We start from the raw sequence: 13,908 nt of genomic DNA, 5'->3' as shown, positions 1-13,908 counted from the left end.
TGCGCTGGGCTATATTTTGCACAGAGGAGCATACAGCATGGTTTTGGAAGAAGGAGCTGCAAATTGCACGAAAGATACTGAAGAAATCCCGAGTGGTGAAGAAGATGACTCTGGCAAGAAACATGAAGTATATCGGCAGGCTTGTGAGGCAGTTTCAAAAGTCAAGTTTACTCAGGCCTAACCTTTTAATTAGGGTACTGAAGGTTGTGGATATCATTATGGTTGTAATGTAGTTGTGATCACTGCAGAAGATAAGAACATAGAGTGGACCTCAAGAAACAACTATGGTGTTTGGAATCGAAGATGTGCTAGGCCAGGGCTTTGATGTGGAAAAGTGATGTGTTGCAAGGCCATCTCTGTGTTGCCTAATTCCAGTCTTTATGCTGCAGTGATGGGCCCTAAGGAACTAGACACTTCACACCCAGCACACACCAGAAGGGCCCTCGCAGTGATTCAGTGGTAACCCTTAATTTGACAGAAGAATCGATTTACATTCGTTCAAATCAAATTAAATTTATTGACATATTTCAGCCGCTAGTGTGCAAACATTTTAAGTTATGCATCCGAAATATCTCAGGACGGTCGAAAAATAAAATGGCCACTTAGAGAGTTATGAGAGGAAGGCCGAAGAAGCCATGGACATAGAAAGAATATTATGTAAGAGTAAGGTTATCAACCGACCAGCCGGGTAGGTCTTTGGTAGTCCTGTTGGGGAAGGTAGATACCAGTCCAATTGTGTCACTTGAGTAGAAATGCATGGGGATGTTCGTTATGTAATATGCAGGGTGCTGAAAGGGATCAACATGTCTGGGGTGTTCTTCACTTGTACGCAAGGATAGCGTAATATACTTTCAACATGACAATGATCTTTTTTTCCTTTTGATGATCCAATGGAATACATAGTTTTGGGACATATTTAGGAAGCACAGTTTATCCTGGTCAGATTTAGTTTTTAAAAAAAAATATCCTCGCATATCCAACGGGACTGGATTCAAAAGGTGTCCTCTGGCCCTTTGATCCGGATTCTCTTTTGTGACAGGTATTTTCAGCCGATATTGATGGTCCCTGAAAGAGAAATGAATTTGGTTAACTAGAGCAGTGACCCATTGATGGACATTCATTTAGCTCTCCACTTTGCCTTCTCCTTTCATGCGCTCCGTATTAGACTTAGTTTAAAGAGGATTACATGGTTTGCCATCTCTGTAAAGTGTCTGTTCGGGATACATGGACATTGCACTGACTCCCTCATAAATGATACGGCAGTAGAATATGCAGCAGACTTCAATATTGCACTAGTAGAGGGAATTAAACTTGTCTTAAACACTCTGCCAGAAGACATAACACGTGCTATTAGTCCTGATAACCACTTAACACATTTTAATCAGAATGGCCAGAAAACAGAATACAATAAGAATTGTTCTTAAAGGAAAGGGTACCAAGTTACCATTGACGTATATATGGGAGTTCTAATACTCCAGGGAGCACTCAATCATTCCATGATGTTACTTAAATATTCCAGGTTGCTATGGCTGACATCAAACACCATTTACCAAACTGTGTGGGGTGCCACTCAAATATGGCACTTTGCTCCAAAATATGCCATTGCCTGAGTCAATGTCCAATCCAGTGAGTATTCACATTCTCATGCCACCCAAGTGCCCCAAGAAGATTTTGATGGCTGTTTCATATTGCCCACTTGAAATTATTGTCTATTTCACAAGCCAGCCATAAGATTACCAATACCGTTTTTCATTTCCCCAGAAAATGATTCATGACAACTTTACATTGACCAGGATAGGAACTTTATCATGCCATATCATTGCCCCCGCCCCGAAAAAAACGAATGTTAGACAATACAAAAAGAAGATTACCATGCCAGCTTCCAACTGCCCATCTAAAATAAAAATTCCTGTTTTATATCTCCCAGAACATTGTCAGGTAGTATAGTTGATCATTGTCCCCGGGCCAGTTTAACATTGGCTCCAGAACATTGTCATACCGGTTTCAAATGTGCCATGCCAGTTTTATCTTTCTCCAGTTAATTACTTTTCCATGGCACAATTCTGCACTCCAAAGTTAATAAGAAGATTTATAAAGATTAGCTTTCACCTCCAGAATTGCCCCATCACAGTTTCAATCCGATGTCTGAAATGTATCATTTCATTTTACATTGCCCCTTGAATATTACCCCTCCCAAGGAACCCCCTCCCAGAATTCGAGGTATTTCTAAGAAGACTTTTATTCTGTGCCCCTGCCCATACCAAACACACACTGGTGCTAGGTTGTTGTTATTATCAGTAATATAATAATTATCATCATTCAATATATTTATAGAGCAAATCTAGCTTTGGAGCAATGAGTGCTGTAAATCATAGAGCGAATCATTGGTAGAGAGAATCTCCCACATAATCATGTAAACATTATTAATAATGATCATAGTACAAAATATAGATGGGGTTGTACACAAGATAGCTAGAATCTTGGTTACCCCAAGATGCACCTAGAAGAACCTGGTCTTCTTTCATTTCCTTCACTTAAGGAGATTTGGAGAAGTCAGATTGCCACTGGGATGGAGTCCGAAAAGACCATAGTTCTGCATGCGAGGGACTGATTCCTAGTTTTCTGCTTGCAAGCCAACCTATTTTCCCGTATGCTAATGGACTTACTGCAGCATGACCGTGTGCCACCTGATGTTTTTAGTTTGGTCATCTGGTAGGCTGGAGTACTGTTAATGGTTGTCTTGTAGGTGATGTATGACGGCATACAAACCTTGTTTTTAGAATGCCTGGGATGGTACCCTTTGTTGAGAGAGACGTTGACTATCCTAAGAAGAGCAGGCTGGTGGCTGGCAGAATGTAATCCATGTAAGAGGCTGGTTTTAGAGATGCAAGCTGGTACGAGAGGTTCTCGGGCGATGAGTAGAGAAGTTGATCATAAGTTGAAGGGCTTATTGGGAAAAATATGGAGGGGTTCAAAGGATTTGTAGCCCTGGATGTGCGAATGGTGGTATCAGTCTTGTTGATAAAGATCTTATGGCCAGCCTCACACTCCTGCTGGAGTTATGGTACCCCTGGGTCTATGTGGGGTTCGGACAGTGTTTGACTGTAGAAAAGAGGACTTTGCACCTGTTAGAGTCTGTGGTAATGGTGGTGGTGTAATAAGTAGCCCAGCTTTGGATATCAGGATTCCCCGTTTGGCACGTAAGGCCTCGGGAACTGAGGGAATTGCGCCTGCAATTCTCAAGGGGTTAAGGGTCTCACAATAACGAGAGATTTCCCCTCTCGGGCGAGCTGGTTGTTGGCCTTGCCGATGAGATGGATCACTCATTACTGATAGAATACCTTCACCTCCCCCTGTTCCTTCTCATGCCCTGTAGCTGATAGTATTGTTGGCAAGCCTGCTCAACTAACCCTGCACTCAAGTTGTGAAAGAGAGGGAAGGGAAGTAGGGAAGTCTCTTTCTTAAAGTTGAGTGCACTGTTGGGTAGGCTGCAAACTCTATCCTCTGGCAGCCTTTGACTTCTTGTCACCCTGGTTGTGCTGCACATATCTCGGTAACAGCTCCACACTATACGGCATCCCACACCCTAGGCCCAATGAAGCACAGCGCAGAGGTCAGGGCAGGGTCGGCCTTTGCCTAGACAGTAACATGGGCGAAACAGTATTTGGCAACCACCCCGGACACCTGTTCTCTGACATGCAACACTTATTAGCAACATTAGTTGTGGGTTCTTTGTCTTTGCCTCCATATACTGCCATTACAAAAATAAAAACATGCAAAACGCATATATATATATATATATATATATATATATATATATATATATATATATATATAATCTAAAGTCAGAAACATTTATTAAAACTGCTATAAATCTGAAAAAACGTTCACAAAGAGTGCATAGATAAAATGCCTTTTGTAGGTGGATGCAAAGAACATGTATTTATGTTCAGAATTTAATGACAAACTTTGCTAAAGGGACGTTATGGTTGCATCACAAAATCGAAAAAAAGAAGATATTTGCCAGCTATGGTAAGCTATGCAGTCCTAACTCGCGCCCCTGCCATGCTCTGTCGATTTAACATCGTTTTTTCCACCAGATTTCACAGGTTTTTATTAGGATAACTAACCAGAAGGTCCATTTAGCAAAGTTTTTCACTGATTTCTATTTTTATTTATAACTGAAGATGTTTCATGATGTTCCAGTATTGTCTGTAAGTTATTAATAATTCCACTTTTAACATATATGAAAGAACTATAATTCTCCTTTAACAAACACATTTGTTACTGCACATAATGATGCATGTCCCTTTTGAGCAGCACCTGTTGGGGAGGCAGGTCATGGTTGAATTGAATTTAACCATGACTCTAGCCTAGCTCCACCAAACCACTCTCAATAGCCACCGGACTTAGCCCGCAGCTTTGACCAGTGCCGAGTATACCCAATAATGGCATCGGGAGCTACTGTCCATCATTTGCCAGCAGCTGTAATTCCTGAGGCACAGGCTTGAGTCATATCGCAAACCCAGCCAATCAATCTACATTAGAAATTTGGCAGGGCAACCTAACCACAATGCGCCTTTAACAATGTTTTTCTGTGAATAGCAACACTTTTTTTTAACTGAAGATGTTTCATTTTCTTCCAGCACTGTATGTAAGTTATTAAAAATTCTGCTTTAAAATATATGACAACCATAAGGAGCCGCTAAAATCAATTTTGCAGACAGTGCACATTGGCGTGTGTGACATTGAGCAACACATGCGGGTGGCACACGTTATGGCCGAAGTGCCTGTTTCATGATGTTCAGCCATGCCCCTGGCCGCACCAAGCCACCTACAATTGCCACTAGACCGAACCTGCAGTCTGGTGCAGTTCCCATCATAGCAAAATGGGACCATGAGCCACTATCCATGACTTGTGGCTTGCTGACGCCTATGTCATAACAACAGCAAAGCATTTTAGTGTGGAAGCGTGTTAAGGATATGACCATATGTGGGTTATATGATTAATGAATAAAGTGTGCATATTACATATTGCTCAACATTATTTTTTGATGGTGCTTAAAAAGGGTGAATATTTATGTTCTGCTATTTGGAGAAGTTATCTGATTGCCAAATTGTATTTCAGCAACTGGATCCACTAGGAGCCGATTGACATACCCCACCATTGCTGTAATGAGCCTTTGCTGGATAATGTGTTATACCTTAAGGTACAGCCCTTGCATAAAGTTCACTATTTCCAGATGGCTTCTACTGGGTCCAGTTACTGACAGATGGGTGCCTGTACAACTCTTGAATTTCTATCAAGAAAGCTCCAGGTGTGATTGTATAAGATCAGAGGAGTTCCTTTATTAATACCCATATGTTCCAACTGCAACCACTATCATTTTCCCACCAATGATCAGCCGCTTCAGTCTCATATTTTTTACTTGCAAATGTGTCCGCTTTTCAAAGAGTTTCTGATGCATCCATTTGGTAACATGAGTTTTGGTACTTCTCCTGAACCACCACGGTGGAGGTTTCACTGGTGATTTATGTCCCTCCCTGTGCATTACACAACACTCTATCTGCATGATCTTTCATCTGCAGAGAGCACCGTGCGGGTCCACACTTTACTCTGCTAATTATGACCCTTTGTTCCCTCATCATCCCTCTGTCTCTCACTCCTCACACCCCCATTCCCTCACATATCACAAACTCTTTGCAATGCCTATACCAAAGCTTTACCAAAGATTCTTTTAATTTTTATGTAGCACTTCTTAAAATGACCCCTATTTTGCACGCTCTGATTTTTGACACTTAAGTGGACTGAGGTGCACAGGGAGAAGATGATATGCCCAGGATCGCACAATTTTGGTAATGCAGGGAGCCCAGCTATCCTTGTCCCAAATTATACACCTGCACTTTCAACAATTTGAAACAAATGAGTTGTACAAACAAAAAAGAAACCCAAACATGAATGGTCATATCAAGCAAATTTACCAATCTTCCCGCCAAAGTATACATTTGTTTATTCCAGGGACAGGATGCAACTTAGCCTTGGCTGAATAATTTTAGCCAATCCCTGAATCACTTGAATTTCACTCCATTCGGATGTGTAATATACGTGTGTCTTATCTCATCACGAGAATCCGCGAGGCGCTCTCGTGGTGTGAGAAAGATAGAATGTTGGAATGGTGAGAGACGTAGGTTGGTGAACGTTCTGACATTCAAATGAGAAGATCGTTGCAGCCACAGTCGGTGGGGCCTTACATCCGTACTCCTCTATCCATATATATTTAATTACCTAAGCTAATAAAAGTTTATTATGTTCATCCAAGGTCTCCTGTCCTTACCTCGACCACTTCAAGTGGCGACGAGGAATTTCACAGGCCCCACCGCCCCATTGCCCCCGTGCTACCTGGTTCATACGAGCGTCGTAGCTGGCTGCGCAACTCTCCTACGCTGCAGCCGCTCCGCTCCAACGGTGAAATCTGCACGGCGAATGTGTAGCAGGCCGCGCAGCTGTCAAGAAGCTGTGGCCGCTCCGTTTCGTTCCTCATTTCGGTCCGGATGCTAATCGGACAAACCCTGGAGCGTTTAAATCACAATGAGTGGTTGCGCGATCATGGTCAGTAATTCCTGCATATGATTAATTGTTTTTGTTCTGGGTTCTGACACGCCCAGTTACGTTGTTTCCTCTCATCTGCCTGGACAGAGCTACCGTATTGCATGGTATAGGAGGGCACTCCTGTTTGCAAACAGGTTTCACAAACAACAATAATGTTGATGCTATTAAGTACAGCATAATAAGGATACAGGGCACACAATACTAATATAGAATTGTGTGCTGAGTTAAAGACAGATGAAATTGATGCAATGAATTCAAGTAACTATAAGAATCAACACTACAGTGTGCAAGACATACATATATCTTGCATAACTCTTAACCCTTTTACTATCATCCAGCAAAGTGTACATCATGTCTTTTAACAGTGTGCCACCACCCATGTTTTTCCTGTCGGAGGTTGGGGGCCCAGTGATCCCTTGGGAAAGGTGGATCAAATCATTCGAGCACTATGCAGGTGTTGTATGTGGTCAGAACTGCAGTTTGGAGAAGAGGAAATCTCTTCTTTTACATTGTTTGGGCCCGGCAGGACAAGAAAAATTTGAAAACTTGCCAGAACTACCACCTGAGGAAGATGTTGATCTCAATGTGTATGAACATTCAGTCAAGAAAATGAGCAAACATTATGAGAAGAAACGGAGTACGATTCTGGAACGTTATAAATTTGGGAAGAGGACTCAGGAAGAAGGTGAGAGTGTGGAACAATACATTACAAATTTAAGGAAGCTGGCTAAAACATGCAATTTTGATGCTCGGTTAGATGAAAGATTAAGAGATCAATTCATGTTAGAGTGCAGGAGCAGCAACGTGAGAGAAAGGTTATGGGCTGAAGATAATCCCGCTCTGGATACAGTTTTACGTGTGGCCAAGGAAGTCGAGCATACAGAGAAATGTGTCAAAGAATTAGAAAATAGGCTGCAGGCTACAGAAATTAAACATGATATTCCTAAAGACAAAATCACAACACCCAACGTGACCAAGAACAGTGAATCCATAGCTGTAATAACAGAAAATACCAGTAGAAGATACAAGTCAGAAAGGGGTGGCAGAGTATCCTGGAATGATGATAAAAGAAAAAAAATGATTCCTAGAGCGAATAATGGTGATGTGAGGAAGAGGAGCCCACGCAGACGAGGAGATGACTCTAGGAGGAAGAACACAGGGAGGTGTTTCAGATGTGATGGTACTGACCATTGGGCAGATAATGCAGAATGCCCTGCATTAAAAATTATATGTGGGAAATGTAAAGGCAAGGGACATCATGCTCGATGCTGCAGAATACCTCTACAAATTGGATAGGAGGTGATAATTACAGTGATGAGGATGGAGAGGAATGCGTGTTTGTTATAACAGGTGAAGAAAATGAGGAAGAAATGGAAAGTCCCAAGGCTATGGTGTGCGTTGACGGTGTAGACATGCACATGATGATTGATTCGGGAGCCAGATATACCCTAGTGCCACAAAATCTGTGGAACAGGAAGAAACATGAATATCTGCATGAGTCAGACATAAGACCCAGAGCATATGGTGGAATCCGAATAGATGTCATTGGATGGTTTTGGGGCACGCTCAAATTCAAAGAGAGGAAAGCAAATGGAAAAATATATATTACCAAAGCAGGAAGAACACCTTTGTTGAGCTGGACTCATCAAAGCAAACTCAAAGTGAGATTAGATGCTGCATCCAGTGAATCGGTGTATTCAGTCGAAAGTGGTACTATGAGAAATCAAGAAAACAAGTTCATCAGTAATGATGACATAACGAAAGGGATTTTCAGGAATGAAATTGGATGTCTTCGCGGATTTGTACATGAGATTAAAATGAAACTGAATCATACTCCGGTAGCCCAGAAATTGCGCAGTATTCCACTATCAATGAGAGATGAGGTGAGGAAGGAGATTAAATTGTTAGAAGATCAGAGAATCATTGAAAGAATAGATGCCAGTGAGTGGGTTTCACCATTAGTTGTGCTTAGAAAAAAATCCGGCAAGCTGAGAATATGTGTGGACATGAGCGAGCTTAATAAAAGCGTGATCCCTGACAGACATCCACTCCCCAATATACAAGAAATTGTGTCTACTATTGGGCCTTCAAAATATTTATCTACACTCGACTTAACTTCAGCATATCACCAAGTAAAATTACATAAAGAATCTAAGATGTTGACAGCATTTATTATGCCACATGGGTTGTACCAATACAGGAGACTACCTTTTGGGTTGATATCAGCTGCTTCACTATTTCAAAGGATTATGCATAAACTATTTGAAGGTGATCAAGGGATCATTTGCTTTCAAGATGATAAATTGGTGCATGCCACAGATCAAAAGGAACATGATGAGAGGTTGCGACATGTCTACAAGAAATTATATGAGGCAGGAATGACTCTCAGTAGGGAGAAATGCAATATCAATCGCAGAGAAATTGAGTATCTTGGACATACCATATCTGCTGATGGTATTCGCCCAAAGAAGCAGTTGTCTGATGCTATACAAAACATGCCGAGAACCAAATCAAAGAAAGAAGTGCGCACGTTCATAGGAATGGCGGAATATTATTCCAAATTCATAAAAGATTTTGCCTTACATACAGTTCCACTACGTGAACTCCTGAAGAAAAAGATCTTCGAATGGAATGTAGAATGTGAAGACGAATTTGAGAATATCAAGCGGGAATTGAGCGGAGCACATCATTAAAGAATTTCAAAAGTGGAAAGAACCATAATTACGACGGATGCTAGAAATTTGGGACTTGGAGCTGTTGTCACCCAGGAAGTTGATGGGAAAGAAAATTTAATTGCATTTGCATCAAGACTGTTAAAAGGTGCGGAAAAGTCTTATGCCACAATAGAAAAAGAGATATTGGCCATCAAGTGGGCGACGGAGAAGTTTAGAAATTTCATTTGGGGAGTGGAGGTAGAAATCCGCACTGATCATAAACCATTAATACATGTCATTATGAATAAAGGATTGGATAATGTGTCCAACAGAATAAAAAGATGGGTCATACTTTTGCAAGAGTACTACTGCACAGTACGATACGTACCGGGGGTGAAAAATCGCGCTGCTGATTGTCTGTCACGGCTCACCAATAATGTAGAGAATGATGATGAGAATGAAAAAAACTCAGAAGTTGTTTTAAATATAGAGACATTTTCCATATCGAAAACAGAATGGGAAGAGGCTGAAAAAGAAGATGATGTTATGCTGAAATTGAAACAAATCTTTCAAAACAGTAAATATCTGAAGAAAGATACATTTGAAGAACACAATCTCATGGAATATTGGAAGGTTGCAGATGAACTCAATGTGGTGAATAACAGAGTCATGAGAGGTGATCGGATAATTCCACCTGTGAACCTGCGACATAAGATTATTGAGCTAGGTCACGAAGGTCATCAAGGAATAGTGAAGACCAAACAGAGAATATGTGATGACTTCTGGTGGCCGGGATGCGATTTGCAGATCGAAAGAGTCATCAGAGAATGTATCCTTTGCAATGAGAGTGATGATTTGGGTTCGGCTGAAACTTTTAGAGATTTGAGTGACAGATTCGGGTTAAGCTTATGACAAATTTTGCTGAGGAAATGATGTTGTTGTAAACATTGAGTTGAAGAGTTCAGACATTTTCCTGCCAGCACATGTTCAAAGCAAACAAAGTACAAAGTTAACGGAATAGGTCAGAAGCTCAGAATGTTTGTTGCCAAGAATTCCCAACAAAAGAAAAGTGTGTAAATCACAAATGCCTTGCACAAGGATGTTCGTTTAATGTAGAAACCAAAACTAACTGTGTTTGCAGCTGACAGAGAATTGTCATTTTTAAATGAAACACAGCACAATATTAACAAAGCAATGCAAATAAAAAATGTGCAGAGGATGTGTTTTTAAAAAATGTACTTTACTTTATGAAATGTACAGGTTCCCCTTTATTCATAAAGGTGCTGCCCATTTGCAGGAGGCTGTACTGCAGCACACATGATGCACTGGCTATCCCATTGGGTACATTTTTGTATGGAGCATGTATGGTGCTCCCTGCACCCACAGGCCTCTTACTGTAGATATATTGTATGTTTTCCCCAGGTACAGTGCTCATAACATTGCAATCCTAACTGGCTATTCAGTATTTCTTTAAGGAACGTCAGAGTCTGCATCATTAATGCTAGACATGTGGATGACTCTGCCTCAGCCCGACTGGCCTTTGTGGTCATTGTCCTGCAGCCATAGACTCTCTGTTATTAAATAAATAACCTTGGTAGCTTCGGACCACACATTTGAGGATCTTCAGACCTGAAAAGGCATAGTTGGGAAGGCCATAGAGGAGACTGGCACCATAGTCAGATCTAGAAAGGAATAAGGAGATGATTATCTGTTTAGCAGTATTTAAAGAAAGAAGATTGCAGATTTTTATGATATTGAGGAGGAGGAGTCTGGCTGCAGTGGCAGATTTGGAGATGAAGAGTGAGAAGTTGTGTGATGGGTCAAAGATGACACCAAGGTTAGAATTGGAAGCAGGTAAAGGAAGGTAGTCAATAGAGAAGAGAAGGAGAGGGTGGAAAGAGGAGATAGCCTTTTTGGTTGGGAAGCAGAGAACGTCATTCTTAATGGAGTTGAGCATGAGCGAGCGAGATGCCATCCAATGTTTGATGGCACAGAGATAGTTTGACATTTTTGACAACAGCTCATCAGATAAGGAGTGACAGGAGAAGATAATCTGAGTGTTGTCAGAGAAGAGTTGATAGAAGAAGCCATAAGCAAAGATCAGGGCGCAAAGAGCTTAAGTATAGAGAGTGAAGAGAAGTGGACCAAGGACAGATCCCTGGGGAACTCCAAAAGTAAGAGGGGTGAGCGGGGAGGTAAAGCTCTTCTAGGACACCTATTAGTGTCTGGGGGCAAGGTATGAAGAAAATTAAGTGAGGGACCTCTCTTTGATGCCAAGGAGAGATAATGTAGAGAGACATTCAGAATGTTGACAGTATCAAAGGCAGCAGAGAGGTCGAGACGAATAAGACTAGATGAAAGGTATTCATGATGAGCAGAAGAGATGAAGTTGCTGACATTGAGGACAGCTGTCTCGGTAGAATGCAGAGGTTGGAGGTCAGTTTGAAGAGGGTCCCGGAGACTGTGAGTATCAAGGAACTCAGTGTGTCGATTGAATACTACTCGCTCTAGTATTTTTGAATAGTGTGGTAGAAGAGAGACAGGGTGAAAGTTGGCAGCTCAATTATGATCTAGACCAGGTTCCTTAAGGAGCGGGATGATAGTAGCTGACTTATAGGATGAGGGAAAAGTGGCATTATCAAGAGAGGGGTTGAAGAGGGAAGCAAGATGTGGAGCAACACTGGGAGGATTGTGCTTCACAATGTGTGCAGGGACAGCGTGGGCACAAGAAGGGTTAGCCTCGAGGAGTAAGTCAAGAATGTCATTAGGGTTGGTGGGGGCAAAGGAAGACATAGTAGTGGGAGTGCTGGAGCAACGTGAGCTGGAGGAGGGTATAGAAGGTAAGTAGAGAGGATATTGTGAATGGTAGACATTTTAGAACCAAAGTAGAGAGGAAGAGCATTTGCAGAAAGAGTACAGGAGATGGAGGTGGGTTTAGGAGGTGAGAGAATTGAGTTGAGTCTTTTTGAGGAGCCTAGGTTGGGACGATTGAGACAAAATGAGAGCGTGATAGGAGCCACTTTTGGCAAAGTCAAGAGTAGAGGAATAGTTTTGAATAGTTGGGAAGAGTTGAGATGGTTGTGAGTGGAGGAGAGTGAAGAGAGAAGTAGGAGGCAAAGGAAGAGAAAGCATGAGAAGTCCATGGCGAGGGTGAAGCTTAGAAAAGGCAATAATGGGTGCTTACAGACAAGTAGGGCACATCAAAGAAAAGACTCAAAGGAGAAAAGGCAAAGAGACTTGTCAATGGCTCGTTTTCACCCTTCACTGTTCCGCCCAAAACTGGGATTCCCCTGGCTGCATGCCCCTAGTGAGTTCAAAGGGGATGACACATGCTCTCGTCCCCTGATTGCCTACTCCATCAGTGGCTGGTCTCTCTGAATTTGTCCCTGGTGTTGCTGGGGTGAGACAATTTCTTACTCATTGGTGTACCCAGAGGAGTCTCTTGTGGTCTTCGGCAGGAGTTTGGGCTGATGCAAGATGGCGCAGGGAGTGGTTACCGATCCAAGATGCATATGATTTACTGAATGATGATGGTTTCCTGACTGCTGTGGTATGTCTACTCCAGTTTTGCGGGGTCAGACTGTAACGAGATGGTGATGCTTGAAGTTACAGATATTAAGGTTAAAGATAGAAAGAGGACATAAATCCATAGTGAGGTGCACACACCAGATGCACCAATAAGAATTAAGCTCACTAAGGACACAGAGGTTAAAACTAGCAACCAATCAATGCCGGTAGTGCTGAAGCCAGGTGAAGATGACCGCACAACCCCACGGAGGACGATTCTGCACTCAAAATGATTACAAAACCTAACGGTAAGACAGTGTGCCACGCGGTGGTTATGAACAAATCTGTACTCTTTAGGCTTTCTAGCACGCCCGCTCACGATGCCATCTCTTTATGTTTGGCGTGCAGCACAAGCAGATCAGCCGCGAGATGCGTCGAGTGGCTAGAACACGACAGAGAGTCTGTTTATATCTCTTCATCCAGAGAAGAGTAAATCGATCCCTGACCAAAAACTCGGGTAAGCCTTTAGGCTGTTGGGAACACAGCTTTAGGTGCTGAAAGAAATCCATGTATTTTAAACTTACATGGTTAAAGTTGGTATGGTGTTAGACTTATTTAGCGAATTCCGTATGGGTGCACCCCTCTCTTTTGCATAATAACCGCTACCGGGACTCCGGTTCTTCAGGAGCCTGGTCCGGAACGCATTAGCAATTAACCATGCCTTCAAGCAACGCTTAACTCCTGAGCACACCAGCTACCCACAGCCTGATTGGGAGGCTACAACAGATTGTGCTTGGGTAAGAATTTACATTAGCACAAGCCCATTAGGTCGATGGGGGGCCATGTTTTGACACAAGCAGAATCTTAGATCCAGTAAGGTTTATCTGATTGATCCTTGTGTTCTGTTCTTGTAGTCTTCCGGACTTCACGCCCTGAAGAAGAACAGGCAGTTCAACGTTTCCATCACGGACACAAGGCTCTTAGCTCCCTCCTGAGGAATCTGTTGCAACTATTAAGGACGGTAAGCAGCATTGGAGATTGCCGCCCCCCTTTCGGGCCGTTATGGTTGTGATGCTTTCTCTACTAGTATACACCAGTAACGGGCTTAACATGTCGAGGTTTATCAGTGGCCTTTTG

General features: G+C 42.3%; 1 long non-coding RNA gene across 1 annotated transcript in view; it reads right to left on the bottom strand.

Moving 5' to 3' along the window:
- Window positions 1–497: 497 nt before the first annotated feature.
- Window positions 498–13,908, bottom strand: part of LOC138520112 (uncharacterized) — a 100,195-nt gene continuing 86,784 nt past the window's right edge. Inside the window, exon 2 of the long non-coding RNA XR_011282795.1 lies at window positions 498–1,065. This is a non-coding gene — a long non-coding RNA (uncharacterized lncRNA). The remainder of the gene's footprint in view (window positions 1,066–13,908) is intronic.

This window comes from Ambystoma mexicanum, chromosome 13 (assembly GCF_040938575.1).
Source record: "Ambystoma mexicanum isolate Mex_15411 chromosome 13, UKY_AmexF1_1, whole genome shotgun sequence".
In the NCBI taxonomy this organism is placed as follows: Eukaryota; Metazoa; Chordata; class Amphibia; order Caudata; family Ambystomatidae; genus Ambystoma; species Ambystoma mexicanum.
Note: the sequence above shows the minus strand (reverse complement) of the source record. Positions and strands in the feature narration are given on the sequence as shown.